Source organism: Scyliorhinus torazame, chromosome 15, assembly GCF_047496885.1.
Source record: "Scyliorhinus torazame isolate Kashiwa2021f chromosome 15, sScyTor2.1, whole genome shotgun sequence".
Classification (NCBI taxonomy): domain Eukaryota; kingdom Metazoa; phylum Chordata; class Chondrichthyes; order Carcharhiniformes; family Scyliorhinidae; genus Scyliorhinus; species Scyliorhinus torazame.
In genome coordinates, this window is record NC_092721.1 from 90,325,889 (window position 1) to 90,339,934 (window position 14,046).

The window sequence follows — 14,046 nt, forward strand, 5'->3', positions numbered from 1 at the left end:
CCGCCTGGTGGGGGGCTAGCAGCCGCGCCACGTAAACAGCAGCCTGAACAGTGGCACCACAACTGTCTCTGTTGCTCAACAGGGAAGGGCAAAGTGCAGGAGAGCAATAATTATAGTGGACTCTGTAGTAAGGGGCACAGATAGGTGCTTCTGTGGACGGGAAAGAGACTCCAGGATGGTGTGTTGCCTCCCTGGTGCCAGGGTCAAGGGTGTCTCTGAACGAACACAGGGCATCCTGTAGGGGGAGGGTGGTCAGCCAGAGGTTGTAGTACACATAGGTACTAACGACATAGGCAGGAAGTGTGATTAGGTCCTGCAGAAGCGTTGAGGGAGTTAGGAAATAAGCTAAAAAGCAGGACCTCTAGAGTTGTAATCTCAGCATTACTCTCTGTGCCACGTGCCAGTGAGGCTAGAAATGGGAGGATAGTGCAGCTAAATACGTGGCTAAACTGGTGGTGTGGGAGGGAAGGTTTCAGATTTCTGGACCACTGGTATCTCTTCCGGGGCAGATGCGATCTGTACAAGAAGGATGGTTTGCATCTAAACTAGAGGGGCACCAATAGAGTAACTCGGGAGGATTTAAACTAGTGTAGCAGGGGAGATGGGAACCAGAGTGCTAGCTTAGAAGGTGTAATAATTGAAGGATAAATGGAGAACAAAAATAAGAGAACAACATCACCTGTCTGCTCAAACGCAGTGGTTTGAAATGTATTTGTTTCAACAGCAGAAGTATAGCTTGAAATTACGATGTTGTGGCTATCACAGAAACATGGTTAAAGGAAGGGCAGGATTGGCAGCTGAATATTTGAGGATATAGATGCTTCAGGAGAGATAGAGGTGGATGTAAAAGGGGTGGGGGTGTAGCATTACTGGTTAAGGAGAATATTATAGCCGTACTGCGGGAGGACACTTTGGAGGGCTCATACAATGAGGCTCAGGAACAGGAAGGGGGCAATCACAATGTTGGGCGTTTATTACAGGCCCCCCAACTGCCAACAAGTGATAGAGGAGCAGATACGTAGAGAGATTTTGGATAGGTGCATAAGTAACAGGGTTGTTGTGGTAGGGGATTTTAATTTCCCCTATATTGACTGGGACTCATTTAGTTAGGGGTTAATAATAATAATAAATAATTGTCACAAGAAGGCTTCAATGAAGTTACTGTGAAAAGCCCCTAGGGTTTGGATGGGGCAGAGTTTGTAAGGTGTATCCAGGAAACCTTCTTGATGCAATATGTCGATAGTCCCACTCGAGAAGGGGCAGTACTGGATCTGGTATTCGGGAATGACCCTGGACAAGTGGCTGAGGATTCAGTCGGGGAGCATTTTGGGAGTAGTGACCACAATTCCCTAAGTTTTAGGGTACTTTTGGACAGGGATGAGGGTAACCCTCACATTAAGGTGCTAAACCGGGGAAAGGCAAATTACGATAACATCAGAATTGAAGAATTTGGATTGGGTTTGATAGTAAATCAACATCGAACATGTGGGAGTCTTTCAAGCAACAGTCAATTAGGATTCAGGAAAGTCATGTTCCTGAGAGAACGAAGGATACGAATGGGATGTTTAGGGAGCCCTGGATAACGAGAGATATTGTGAACCGCGTCAAAAAGAAAAGGAGACTTTTGTACGGTATAGAAGGGTGGGGACAGTCACAACTCTTGAGGAGTATAAAGAAAGTAGGAAGGTACTGAAGCTGGAAGTTAGGAGGGCTGGGAGGGGTCATGAAAAGTCCCTGGCAAGTAGGATTAAAGTGAATCCCAAAGCTTTTTAGTCAAATGTAAAAAGCAAGAGGGTGGCCAGGGAAAGGATTGGACCACTTCAGGACAGTGGGGAGAATCTATGTGTTGAGCCAGGGAAATGGGCAAGGTACTAAATGAGTGCTTTGCATCAGTGTTCACCAAAGAAATGGACTTTGTGGAAGATAATTCTTGGGTAGGATGTGTGGACAGTGTGGATCATGTTAACATCGAAAAAGGAGCAGGTATTGGGTCTTTTAAAATATATTAAGGTAGATAAGTCTCCTGGGCTGGATGGGATTTACCCCCAAATACTGAGGGAAGCAAAGGAAGAAATTGCTAGGGCCTTGACTGACGTCTTTGTATCCTCATTGGCTACAGGTGAGATCCCAGAGGACTGGAGAATAGCTAATGTGGCATGAATCGAGTAGTTGGGCAGGCACTCTTTTCGAGGATGGAGGGGGTCAGTCACCATGAGGCATAGGTTTAACGTCCATGGGGCAAAGTTTAGAGGAAATATGCGAGGCAGGTTTTTTCCGCAGAGGGTGGTGAGTGCCTGAAACGCGTTGCCAGGGGAGTTTGTGGAAGCAGATACATTAATGGCGTTCAAAAGGCATCTTGACAAACACAAGGATAGGATGGGTATAGAGGGATATGGCACAAGGAAGTATTGAGGGTTTTGGCAAAGGTTGGTATCATGACCGGTACAGGCTTGGAGGGCCGAAGGGCCACTTCCTGTGCTGTATTGTTCTTTAGAGTCATAGAGTTATAGACGTTTCCAGCATGGAAACAGGCCCTTTGGCCAGCTTGTCCATGCCGCCCAGTTTCTATCACTAAGCTAGTCCCACTTGCCCGCATTTGGCCCATATCCCTCTAGACCCACCCTGCCCATGTAACTGTCTAACTGTTTTTTAAAGGAAAAAATTGTACCCGCCTCTACCACTGCATCTGGCAGCTCAATCCAGATTCTCACCACCCTCTCTGTGAAGAAATTTCCTCTCTGGTCTCTTTTGTATCTCTCTCCTCTCACCTTAAATCTAGTTCTAGACTGCTCTACCTTTGGGAAAAGATGTCGACTATCTACCTGATCTGTGCTCCTCATTATTTTATATACCTCTATAAAATCATCCCTAAGCCTCATACGCTCCAGGGAAAATAGTCCCAGCCTATCCAGCCACTCCTTATAGCTCAGACCACTCTTCTTTCTAGTTCAATAATATACTTCCGATAATAGGGCGACCAGAACTGAACACGGTATTCCATGTGTAGTCTGACTAATGTCTTGTACAACTTCAACAAGAAGACCCAACTCCTGTATTCAATATTCTGACCAATAAAACCTAGCATGCTGAATGCCTTCTTCACCATCCTGTCCACCTTCAAGGAGCTATGAACCTGTACCCCTAGATCTCTTTGTTCTGTAACTCTCCCCAACTCCCTATCATTAACTGAATAGGTCCTGATAGAGCCCCCAGCTTTAGCTGCAGATACGGATGGAGAATTGCCGGGTCCGTGGCCGCGCATGTCCACGATGGCAACCTGCAACGTCTGCGCCGTACAACATGGCGGAAATTCACGATAATCACAGACCACAAGCCATTGCTGGGCTTGCTGAGAGAAGACAAAGCGGTGCCACCAATAGCTTTGGCCCCGATCCAACGCTGGGGCCTACTACTGGCAGCGTGCCAGTATCAGCTGGATCATCGGCCGGGAACCCGGGTTGCAAACCGCGATGCACTAAGCAGGCTGCCATTACCGGACACCCCGCCAGTAGTACCCAAAATAGAAGAAATGGTGGTGTGGCTACATTTCCTGGACACCCTTCCGGTGGCCACACACATCATTCGTTTGTGAACACAAAGGGACCCAGTATTAGCAAAAATAAAACACACGGTGCTAACAGGGGAGATGGAAAGGCCAGTCCAGGCGGAAGTCCAACCCTACTGGAGCAGAAGAGAGCAGGGGCGAAATTCTCTGGTATCGGCGCGATGTCCGCCGACCGGCGCCAAAAACGGAGCAAATCAGTCGGGCATCGCGCCGCCCCAAAGGTGCGGAATCCTCCGCATCTTGGGGGGCCCAGCCCCAACATTGAGGGGCTAGGCCCGCGCCGGACTAATTTCCGCCCTGCCAGCTGGCGGGAAAGGCCTTTGGTGCCCCGCCAGCTGGCACGGAAATGACATCTCCGGGCGGCGCATGCGCGGGAGCGTTAGCGGCCGCTCACGGCATTCCCGCGCATGTGCAGTGGAGGGAGTCTCTTCCGCCATGGTGGAGACTGTGGCGAAGGCGGAAGGAAAAGAGTGCCCCCACGGCACAGGCCCGCCCGCGGATCGGTGGGCCCCGATCGCGAGCCAGGCCACCGTGGGGGTATCCCACGGGGCCAGATCGCCCCCCCCCAGGACCCCAGAGCCCGCCCGCGCCGCCTTGTCCCGCCGGTAAGAGAGGTCGTTCAATCCACGCCGGCGGGACAGGCATCCTAGCAGCGGGACTTCAGCCCATCCTGGCTGGAGAATTGCGGGAGGGGGGGCCCGCCAGCCGGCGCGGCGCGATTCCCGCCCCCGCCGAATCTCCAGTGCCGGAGAATTCGGCAACCGGCGGGGGCGGGATTCACGCCAGCCCCCGGCGATTCTCCAACCCGGCGGGGGGTCGGAGAATCTCGCCCCAGATTAATGTGGAAGACGGGATACTGTTATGGGCAGCTCGACTAATAGTTCCGAGTCAGGGCTGTCGAGCCATACTGGCCAAGCTACCACATGGGCACCCTGAAGTCTCAAAAAAGATGCTGGCCAGGAGCTATATCTGGTGGCTGGGCCTGGATACAGACAGAGCGACATTAGTAGGTCGGTGCCAAGAATGCCAACAAGGGCAGAAGGTGCCACTGGCAGCTGCGCTGCACCCATGGGAAAGGCCGGGTAGACCATGGTTGCGACTTCATGTCGATTTTGCAGGTCCGCTTATGGGTTCAATGTTTTTTATGATAGTAGACGCCCATTCCAAATGGCTGGATGGTGAGGTGTTGGGTGCTCTGAGGTACAGACGAACCAACACGGTTGCGATTGGTACAACGCAGTTTTATTCTATCTAACTATTTATACATCAGACTTGGTACTCAGCACGTTGTGACTGTGTGAGTGTCTTGCTAATGAGGTCCTGGCCCTGTGCTGTCTCCAGATGGACTGCCCAGGAAGTGTTGTGTTTCTTGTCTTATACTGTGTCTGCTCTTGTCTGTGATTGGCTGTCATGTTATGTGTGCTAATTGGTCCGTTGGTCTGTCTATCATTATGTATGTGTTATGATGTATGTTTGAATATCATGACATTCCCCCTTTTTTACAAGATTATGTGCCTACGCGGTTATAAATATAAATGTGTCCTGAGTGCAGCTAAAGGTGTGTGTGTGTGCGTAATATTTACATCATGTCCATGGGGCTTAACTATATACAAGGGGCGATGTCAGGTGTGACATGCTAACGAGTTTGTGCCATAACAAAAGAAGAACAACGTTGAAATTTGGAACGATCAAACGAGGCCTGTAACGATAAAACAGTGACATGTTATAAAACAGTAGTTGCAAAAGTTTGTCATGTGAACAATCTCATAAGTCCAGTCTAGTAGGTGTGCGACGAATTCGGGTTGACCGCCTCAAGGGTGGGTCGAGAACCACCGGCTGAGGTGCGAGCCTGGCCACGGGTGGCGACAGAAGGGGCATGGTATATGGCAGCTCCACGAAGTCGCTATCAGGAACCAGTGGAGGACACAGCGTCTGTGAAGGGTCCCGTTGCGAGCGTGGAAGTAAGCAAAGGGCTCGGCGATTGCGCCTACGCACGGATCCATCCGGCATGCGTACCAGGAACGAGCGGGGAGCCACGCGTCGGAGGACTTCGGCAGGTGCTGACCAGCCACCGTCTGGTAGGTGGATGCGGACGTTGTCTCCAGGGGCCAGGGAGGGAAGATCAGTTGCCCGTATGTCGTACGATCTCTTCTGGCGATCGCGCTGCAGTTGCATCCTATGCAGTACCGGAGCATGGTCTATTGTTGGTGCCAGGATGGAAGGCACAGTGGTTCTGAGGGCGCGACCCATCAGCAGCTGTGCTGGTGAGAGACTAGTGGCTAGTGGGGCCGAGCGATAGGCCAGCAGGGCGAGGTAGAAGTCCAATCCGGCAGCAGCAGCCTTGCAGAGGAGCCGCTTGGCAATGTGAACGCCCTTCTCCGCCTTTCCATTGGACTGGGGATGCAGAGGGCTGGACGTCACGTGAGTGAAGCCATACGAAGCAGCAAAGGACGCCCATTCATGGCTGGCAAAACAGGGCCCATTGTCCGACATGACAGTCATCGGAATGCCGTGGCGAGCAAAGGTGTCTTTGCAGGCCCTGATGACAGCAGACGACGTCAAATCGTGCAAGCGTATGACTTTTGGGTAGTTTGAGAAGTAGTCAACTATGATGACATAGTCCATGCCGAGCGCGTGAAATAGGTCAACACCCACCTTCGCCCAGGGGGACGTCACCATGGAGGTTGCGCCGGCTGAAACCTTTGGCAGGTTGTACAGTTGAGCACCATGTTGGCAATATCGTCACTGATGCCCGGCCAGTATACCGCCCCTCGAGCCCTCCGTCTGCACTTCTCGACCCCCAAGTGGCCTTCGTGTAGTTGGTTGAGAACCAGCTGGCGCATGCTGTGCGGAATCACAATCCGGCCCAGCTTCAGAAGGACACCATCAATGATGGCTAGGTCGGCTCGTACATTGTAGAACTGCGGGCACTGACCTTTGAGCCATCCTCCCGTCATGTGGCGCATCACTCGCTGCAGAAGGGGGTCGGCCGCAGTCTCTCGGCGGATACGGGCCAGACTGGAGTCGTCAGCCTGCAGATTTGCCGCTGTAAAAGCCACCTGTGCCTCGACCTGACATACGAACCCCTCCGCATCTGGCGGTGTGCTCACTGCTCTGGATAGGGCATCCGCCACGATGAGGTCCTTCCCTGGAGTGTAGACCAGTTGGAAGTCGTACCTCCTGAGTTTAAGTAGGATGCGTTGGAGGCGAGGGGTCATCTCGCTCAGGTCCTTGTTTATTATGCTGACCAGGTGGTCAGTTTTGACCGTGAACCATGGAAGACCATAGACGTAATCGTGGAACTTGTCGAAACCGGTTAGCAAGCCCAGGCATTCTTTTTCGATTTGTGGGGGTCATGACCCGCGATGCATAGGCCACTGGGGCCCATGATGCCGTGTCATCCCTCTGCAGGAGCACTGCTCCAATGCCGGATTGGCTGGCATCATTTGAGATTTTGGTGGCACGAGACGTGTCAAAAAACGCCAACACTGGTGCCGTAGTGAGTTTGCGTTTGAGCTCTTCCCATTCCAGCTGGTGTGTGTGTTGCCACTGGAACTCTGTGGATTTTCTGATGAGGTGGCGCAGAGTCGTCGTGTGGGAGGCAAGGTTGGGAATGAACTTCCCCAGGAAGTTGACCATGCCAAGGAAGCGTAGGACAGCCTTCTTGTCGGCCGGCTGCGGCATGGCTGTGATGGCGCTCACCTTGTCTGCATCCGGACGGACCCCTGACCAGGAGATATGGTCCCCCAGGAACTTCAACTCGGTCTGGCCAAAGGAGCACTTGGCTCGGTTGAGGCGTAGGCCGTTTTCCCGTATGCGGGCAAAAACGCGTTGGAGACGATGTATGTGCTCCTGCGGTGTGGTGGACCAAATGGTAACATCGTCCACATATACGCGCACCCCTTCGATGCCTTCCATCATCTGCTCCATGATTCTGTGGAAGACCTCGGATGCCGAGATGATGCCAAATGGCATCCGGTTGTAGGAGAACCTGCCGAAAGGGGTGTTGAAGGTACATAGCTTTCGGCTGGACGGGTCCAGTTGGATCTGCCAAAATCCTTTAGGAGCATCCAGTTTCGTGAATATCTTCGCCTGGGCCATTTCACTGGTGATCTCCTCCTGTTTGGGTATGGGATAATGTTCCATCATAATATTATTATTGAGGTCTTTGGGGTCAATACAGCTCGCCAGAGGGCTTCTTGACACACACCATGGAGCTGACCCATGGTGTGGGCTCCGTGACCCTGGATAGGACCCCTCGGTCCTGGAGATCCTGCAGCTGTTGCATGAGGCGGTCTTTAAGTGGCGCAGGAACCCTGCGAGGTGCGTGAATGACCGGGATGGCGTCCGGTTTGAGGCGAATTCGGTAGGTGTATGGCAGTTTTCCCATGCCTTCGAATGCCTCCTGGTTGTGGGCGAGGAGCGATTGGAGCTGTGCGTAGAACTCTGCATCCGGGAAGTCAGACGTGCCGTCTGGAGAGAGAGAGAGAATTTGTTGCACAAGGTGGAGAGCCTTACATGCCTGTACGCCCAGCAGGGAGTCCTTCGATGAGCCAACTATCTCGAACGAGAGTGTGGCCGTGTGTGTTTTGTGTGTCACCTGGAGCTGGCAGGATCCCCGGGCCGGGATAACGTTCCCGTTGTAGTCGACCATCTTGCACCGGGATGGCTGGATTGGTGGTCTGACCTTCATGGCAGAGCATGCTGACCATGCTATGAGGTTGGCGGAGGCGCCAGTGTCCAGGCGGAAAGTGATCGGCGATCGGTTGACCGTTAGGGTGGCACTCCATTCATCGCCCGGATTGATGGTGTTGACCCAGTTCACATCAATGACCGCAACCCGGAAGGGGTCTTGGTCATCTGTGTCGTTGGGTTGGATGTCCTGATGTGGAGGCTGAATGGTCCGTACGTTCCTGTGAGGTTGTCGGAGATGTGGAAGATCAACAGGTTGAGCCGCTCGACAGTAGGCAGCGTAGTGGCCCATCTTGCCACAGCGTAGGCATTGTCGGGTTTTTGCAGGACATTGCCCTTTTAAATGTGCAGCTCCACAGTTGCCGCACGTCATGACGTCACGGCGTTCGTTACGCCATTGCGCACGGGCAGTTCGGTCTTGCGTCGGGCGCGCCTGCCGATCACGTCCCTCAGTGTTGCGTAGGTTTTGGCGCAGGAGGCCTTAAGAAGCGCGCAAAACGGCCGCCCTCGTCCGGGTCGCGGGCCGGGAGAAACGCGATTGCCTGGGTGCGTTCGGCCTCGTGGGTGGCCTGGCTTGCCGATTCGACCGCTTGGGACCCCCTCCGTGCCGATTCGGTCACCTGAAATTGGGCATAGCGGCTGGTCGCATTTTCATGCGGGACACAGGCTTCAACTGCAGATGCTAAGGTCAGGCCTTTAATTTTTAGAAGCTGCTGGCGTAGGCCACTGGAGGCAACGCCAAAAACGATCTGGTCCCGGATCATGGACTCTGAGGTGGTGTCGTAACCGCAGGACTGCGCGAGTATGCGGAGGTGCGTCAGGAAGGACTGAAAGAGCTCATCCTTACCTTGCAGGCGCTGCTGAAAGACATACCTCTCAAAGCTTTCATTGACCTCAACGTTGAAGTGCTTGTCGAGCTTGAGGAGGACCGTGTCATACTTAGCTTTGTTCTCGCCTTCCGCGAACACCAAGGGGTTGTATACATCGATGGCGTGCTGACCTGTGGTAGTGAGGAGCATGGCAATCTTTGTTTCGTCCGAGGCGCCCTGTTTTTCATTGGCTTGCATGAAGAGTTCGAATCGCTGCTTGAAGAGCTTCCAATTTGTGCCCAGGTTCCCAGCGACTTGCAACGGCTGCGGTTTGTTGTGGGTGTCCATGGCTCAGGATGGCAGATTTGCCGGTAGGTATCAATTCACTCCTGGTATCATGAGGTGTTGGGTGCTCTGAGGTACAGACGAACCAACACGGTTGCGATTGGTACAACGCAGTTTTATTCCATCTAACTATTTATACATCAGACTTGGTACTCAGCACGTTGTGACTGTGTGAGTGTCTTGCTAATGAGGTCCTGGCCCTGTGCTGTCTCCAGATAGACTGCCCAGGAAGTGTCGTGTTTCTTGTCTTATACTGTGTCTGCTCTTGTCTGTGATTGGCTGTGGTGTTATGTGTGCTAATTGGTCCGTTGGTCTGTCTATCATTATGTCTGTGTTATGATGTATGTTTGAATATCATGACACTTTCCACTTGAGAGAATCAAAAATCGGGGGCCTTGAATATAGGTTAGCACTAATGTGGAACCCACTGCAGAGGAACTGACTGATTGGATTGGATTTGTTTATTGCCACGTGTACCGAGGTACAGTGAAAAGTATTTTTCTGCGGGCCGCTCAAACAGATCATGTAGTACATGATAATAAAAGAAAATAAAAAGAAAATACATAATAGGGCAACACAAGGTATACAATGTAAATACATAGACACCGGCATTGGGTGAAGCATATACGGCGTAGTATTAATTAGGTTAGTCCATAAGAATTTAGGAGTCTGGTAACAGCAGGGAAGAAGCTATTTGCAAACCTGTTCATGCGTGTTCTCAGACTTTTGTATCTCCTGCCCGATGGAAGAATTTGGAAGAGTGAGTAAGCTGGTTGGGAGGGGTCTTTCATTTTGCTGCCCACTTTCCTCAGGCAGCGGGAGTAGTAGATGGAGTCAATGGATGGTAGGCGGGTTCTTGTGATGGACTGGGTGGTGTTCACGACTCTCTGAACTTTGGTCTTGGGCTGCATTCAATTGGTAACTAGATTAAGACATGGGAGAGAACGTAATAGAAATAGATGCTGAAAAGCTGTCTCAGATATACTTGAGGAATCTTGGGTGGAATTCTCTGATAATGGGGCTATGTCCCAACGCCCGCGAGAAAATGGGAACCAATCAGAGTGATTTTCCTACCTGAGGGGGTTGCAGGGCCCCGGAATGCTCCTCGCAGCTCCGGCTGCCGATACGGGGCCTGCACTTCTGGCCGGGACTCCGCGCATGTGCGCAGCGGTGTCTTGCGGCGGCGCCCCCGCGCAACATGGTGGATTCTCACCGCGGACTGGCCCCGACAATATAGGCCCCCCCGATCGTGCGTGCCCACGGATCGGTGGCCCCCGATCGCGAGCCTGGCCATCCTGCAGGCCCCCCCCGGTGACCGATCCCCCCGCCCTCCACCAGGGTAGCCGTGGACTGAGTCCGCAGCTGCCACTCCGAGTGCCCACCGGGTTGAATCATGAGTGAACCACGCCGGCGGGAACTCAACCAGTGTCCGGCGGAGAATCGCCGCGGGGGCCTCTTTCAATGGCCCCCAACCAGCGCCGTGTCGACCGCGCGCCTGTGATTGGCGGCGATTCTCCACACCCTGGTGAATCGCGGAAGCGGCGTCGGACCCGATCGTGGGTCTGACGGCTGTTCTCCGCCCCCGCGGCGAGCACGATTGCGGCGGCTCGGAGAATCCCGCCCTTGTGTAATTTAGAAATTAGCGGCTGGATTCTCCATTCCTGAGATGAAGTGTTGACGCCGGGGCAGGATTTGTGGAATTCCATGACAGCAAAACTGGTGCCGCACCTGGACCGATTCAGTGACTGTGTAGGGGCTAATAAGAAACGGTGCTGGATTCGCCGGATTCGCGATTGACACTCAGGAGGCCGACAAGCTGCAGCCGCATGTACACACTTCACTCCCCACACCATCCAAGGCAACAGGATGGCACTGGGTGTGCTGGAGCGTGCCCATATGACTGATGAATGAGCTGGGGCAAGAGAGCACCTAGTGGGGGTGGCCTGGCGGGGGACACCCGTATGACGCGTGGCCCTAAGTTCACTGTGGGCAGTCAGCAGCGTGCACAGCTGCACGGCTGCCTTGCACGTTGCGGCCATGGTGCTCCGTGCCGCCCACCCCGACCCCGCAGCCCACCCCCTGGCCACCCCCCGCTAATCTCACCGGCCCTGGCAGAAGCCCCCAGTCCAGCGGCACAACTGTCAGCAAACTATAACGATGTTGGGCACTTTCCGTACCCCATCTCTCTCCCTCAGCAGCCATGGCGCTTGTTTCATGATTTTTAAAAACACAAGTGAACTTCACCATCGGTTATTCGGCCATTGGAGGCAGAGAATCGTGGAGGTCCTAGAGAATACCGCTAATGATATGCCACCGCCGTTTACTGTACGTGTGTTGTGGAACGCATTGATGCCACTGTCGAGGCAAAGGAAAATTGTGATTTGTCGTGAAATCAGTGCCCGTCGCAATTTCGCCATCGGAACCGATTCTTCGCCCAATCGTGTTTCTCGATTCTGCTATCAGCCGACAGAGAATCCCGACCTAGGAAAGACTAGTTGGTTGAATGGCCTATTTCTATGCTGCATATTCTGTGTATTTCTCTGTAACAACATTGATCTTCAAGTCACTTAGCATTGCAAGTTCATCAACTATGACAGGAATATTCTGCTAAAATCTTTGTAGCAATGATTTTCATATTACAGGCATACACAAATGCTTACAAATCACCAATCACATAGGAGTCAGCCTCTGAGTCCATTGACTTTCTGACATTCGGTACAAGTGGCGAACAAAAGGTGGGAGATCCTTTACTCATAGGACGTCAGTGTGCCCTCTAGACAGACACCGTGAAGGCATTAGGAGCAGATATCAATGCTGCAAAAAGTTCAATGGCCGCTCACAAGTAGTCAAGTTCAGTGAATACACCTTCATATGTCATATCCTTACCACTGAACTACTAGCCACACTCATTGCTCAATTCAACACCCTACCTGCTGTGGCAACTGGAAGATTTCAGGAATATTGGATTCTACGTATTGGACAATTTAAGGGTTATAAGCCTGGGGGTTATAGTGTGTTTGACTGCAATGGTCTTTTTTTTTTTGAAGAATCCTGATTTGCAAGGCCTGGCAGCTTCTAGAAGTAGAAGGTAAGATTGACCAAAGGAATGTGTTTTTCAGTCTGGATCAATGCATAGTAGTTTGACTGGGGAAGTCCCTGGAGAGTTAATTTGTTTTTCAGTTTGTGGAGACGATGTTGTTGCTCTTATTAGCCTTAGTTTTATTAGCTCTAATTCTGTCACCTTTGCTCACGAGTCGCCAGGTATCTTTCTGATACCGCCACGTGGTTCAAGCTCTAGTTATGATTAATAAGACAGCACACCGCTTAGTAAGAGTAAAATCAATGGTCATTTATTATATACAGCAATAAATACTTATACAATAATCGTACTTTCTAGACTACTACCTCCCACTACTGGCCAATATCTAACTTTTGGGAATGGCCCACCAGGTCAGGAAAACGAATGGCTTATCGAATTGGGTCTGGTCTGCGGGATTCAAAGGCTGATACAGGTCGATGGCTAGGAGTCTCTATCGGGTAGCGATCGCTGGAGTCAAACTTACGGTTTCTGGTCGATGGTTCTTGCGAAGGTTGCGAGCAGGAGAAGAAGGGAGAGAAGGGTCGATCTGAACTTGGCCCCTATCTTTATCCGAACCAGGCTGAGCCTACTATCCCCAAATTTAGGCGGAAGAGTAGAAAAACACCAAGACGCCCAATGCAGGGGCCACAACAACACTTGCCGAGAAAGGTAGTTCAACGCGGGCGAAAACGTATAGGTCAGGAATTATGCAAATAGCCCCACATGGGTAGCAGGAATGGTCAAGGCCAGGACAGGACATGTGTCGTATCAGATACATGTAGGAGAACACGTCGTGAAAAAGCACCTGGACCAGGTGCAGACCTTGGATTTGTTTCCTCCCCTGGAGCTGACTCAGTCCAGCAGACCAAGGACCGTGGAGAGTCCTCCCCGACAAACGATTCACGCCCCTCCGGCACCACTGGTGAGGACATCGGACTCGGATATGGACACCGTGGATAATGCTGCCGGAGGAAGGTGGCGAACCGCACCTCAGGCCCTCTCATCAGAAAAGACGGGCGCCTAGCCCTTATACACCTACGTCGGAGGCCGAAGTGGAGGATCAGGACCCGGCACAGGGACAAAGCAGGAGACCCGTGAGTCACGAGAACCACGGGGGCTCCTCGGACTTTGGGGGCGGGGAGGGGGGGGGGGGGGGTATAATGACTTAGACCAGGCCTTTGCGATTGGCCAATTGGAATACGAGTTCCCTGATTAGTGGGCCAATCAGGGAGCCTTTTCTTTGTATATAACAGGGAGTGTCAGATCCCTGATCCTTGACAGCAAGCTGAATTCACTTGGATGTACTGCTGTTGGTTTTGTTAATAAAAGGGATTCTGGTGAAAGGACTTCTGCCTCCATGGACCTATTACAGGAGGATGACAATGATTTTCCATCATAGCTGTCTCCAACACCCTCCACCATCCCAGAGACACTCACCTCGGTAGGGCACTTTAGTGAAGAGGCTGCTGGGACACTATCTGGCGTGCAGCACACAGCTGATCTGGTAAAGCAGGTGGAAATAGCTCACTTAAATACGCTAATTGGATCTTGCCCAG